This window comes from Haemaphysalis longicornis, unplaced genomic scaffold (assembly GCF_048455015.1).
Source record: "Haemaphysalis longicornis isolate Haplotype H1 unplaced genomic scaffold, Haemaphysalis longicornis Haplotype H1 scaffold_12, whole genome shotgun sequence".
Classification (NCBI taxonomy): Eukaryota; Metazoa; Arthropoda; class Arachnida; order Ixodida; family Ixodidae; genus Haemaphysalis; species Haemaphysalis longicornis.
Genome location: NW_027526225.1, coordinates 665,194 through 668,111, shown reverse-complemented (window position 1 = coordinate 668,111; position 2,918 = coordinate 665,194).

Below are 2,918 nucleotides of genomic sequence, written 5' to 3'. Positions count from 1 at the left end.
CGTTTCGCCCCCTAAAAAAGGAAGCTACACTCACCTAACGCTATTGGTGTGTAGCTTCCTCCTTTTTGTACCGCCTTGAGTGCTGTTTTTACGAAGACGCCCAAACACCTCCATGCTTCACGTAACACAGGGTAGGGCAAGGGAGAATAGAGAAGGAGGGAGGGTAGTGCGCGGAGGAGAGGAGCGAGTGGAGAATGAGATAAGTGAAACGACATTTTATCCTTCGCTGATAACGAAGAAATATGCAGAACGACGAGACATAGGTGGCCCGCGGAAAGACAACCGAAGCCATTCCACAGACTTTATTACAATGCGACGGCGTCCGTCAGAGTCAATACCTGGGAAACACGGATAGACCACATGGTTTAAAGGCAACAGACGGGAAGTAAACGACCAGAGTGTAGAGGTAACTAAGGAAGATTGCAATGCTGGTGGCGCAAAAGCAGTAATGGGTATATAATGTACGACAGCTACCACCTGTAACGGGCAACTTTCAATGACAATGGAAATACCTATTCTGTGGAACACTCCACCGGATAATGTGCAGTGTTATTCTGCAGATAATGAGCATATTATAATCGTCATAGATATTGCCATGAACCACACTTGGGACTTAGAACGATAGAGGTTATGAAGAAGATTTAATAGCTCTAAACTCTAAGCTGCAGCGCTTGCTTATTCTTCTCGTCATCTTCGCTCGCTTGCTGCTGCTGATAGTACTAGCATTACTCGCCCCCTAAAAGGCTCTAGAAGGCTCTAGATTTGGTTCCACGGACAAATGTTCCACGCGGATCAGTATATGCAACGCGGAACACTGCCAGCTCAATACGTGCAGGGTTTGCGTCTCAACGATTGTAGGAAGGCTTGGCCCGTACGAATTGTTCCATTTCGGAGCTTGGCCTTCACCAGGAGGCGGCGCGCACTGTGTCAAGTTCAACTTTAAAATTGATGTCATCAATGTGACGAGGTATCGAATATGGGCCGAACTAACCCTCACGATCTCCTGCTGAGCCCACGGCTACGTACAGCCACGATCAAAAGTTTGCGGAACAGAGAAATGGCAATTTTAAGTTATATCTGTTCCTATAGCAGCCAGACAAACTGTCGAATGTATGCGAGATGTCGCAAAAGTACCAAACTAATGAAAACTACCATACACAATACTCTGAGTTGCCTTTCGATAGAGAAATAACTCATAATTGGTGCTTTCGTGGTCCGTAAACCTCTGCTCTTGGCTGTGCATGTGTGTAAATCCAAACTCTATCGCCAAAGAAGAAATGGATGTCCCGTCGACGGAGAAAGAGAGACAAAAGTAACTTTATCACGGTATTGCAAAGTGATGGGTACTCCAACTCCAAGGATGTAGCCTCCAAGGCGCCGTTGGCTGCTCTGGCGATTGTTCGGCACTGCTCGTCATAGTCAGCGCACGAGATTGCCTCACTTCGCTGCTCCTCTGTTAGGGGATGTTGCACAATTTGGTAAGTATTAGCGTCACTAAATAAAAGCTTTTAGAGTATCGCCACTCTTTCCTCTCATTGTTATGTGCCGCCGGGATTTTCGTTGGTCGGTCGGCACCACGTCATGTTTGTTTACATATGGACGCCGCGATTTTGGTTCTGGGCGCCACCCTCTCTCTCTCTCTCTCTCTCTGCTGCGTGAACGCTTGAGCGCCCGGTCCCACTCTGCCCGTCGGAACCGGCGGCGGTTTCGTTGGGAGAGATAGCAACACTGCAAGCCAGAAACAACATGGCCCCAGACGCTTCTGGGTGGACGGAGTGGCGGTACTCTTAAGAGTAGCTTATTTAGTGACGCTAGTTGGTATGGTAGAGGGTGGGCAGTTGGTTGCCCTTGGGGCCCAGCTTCGGAAATTGGGTTGGATAAAGTTGGTGTAGTCGAAATGAATAGGGGAAGGTTTTGTTCGGGTTGAGTGGAGTGCTTTTTGATCCCGTGTTTGCAAATTGGGAGGAGGTGGTGGAAATTTAATCCCAGTTGCTTTGTATTAGCGTGGAATTGCAGAATATATGGTCATAACGGAGGCAGAAAAATGTGCTTGTTGGCTCTCAGCTCGGTGAACAGAGGTTGAAGCCAGGCGTGAGCCTGTTGATTGCTCTCTCTAAAGTTTCATGTTCAGGGGCCCACATGATGTTGAGTGGAGTTTGTAGCGGTCGTCGCCGACGAATTGTTGACGTTAAATCATGATTCTCGCGTGCTGGCAGACGAGCGGAACAATTTGGAAGCCTGACGAGCACGAAGGCACCGGAAAGCAACTTAACCGACCAGGCGAGCACGACCCTTGTACCAATAGATATCGAGCAAGATGCCGACTTCTAGACACAAAACCATATGGCAATGGAATTGCAGAGGTTACAGAGCCAAGAGAAGCCAACTGCAAGCCCACTTGTCCACGCTAGATAAACAACCCGACGTCGTACCCTTACAGGAGACATGGTCCTACCCAAAACTTCAGAACTATACAGCGTACACACACCCCGAACACCAGCAGCTAGCTACACTGGTCAACAGAAACATATGCACATCCGCTAGCGAAATAACCAACACAAATATACCGCACGGATTCATAACTCTATTGCCAGTCAAAAAGGGACAGCAGCCTCTCCACGTGCTCAACATTTACAGCCCACCAAAGCAGACGATCCACAACTTCAAAGCCCTCTTGCTGGAAGTCCTGAAAATAGCCGGACGCCAACCCTTGATAATAGTAGGTGACTTCAACGCTCCACACGAGGCATGGGGATGCAATACGACAAGCAAGGACAGGAAATTGGAAGAATCAATACAGACTGTGTCTCACCCTACACAATACGCCAGGAACAGCGACCCGCATCGGAAATAGCGTACAAAGAGACACAACCCAGGACCTAACCCTAACACACAAAGTAATAGCTGGGTAATGAGGC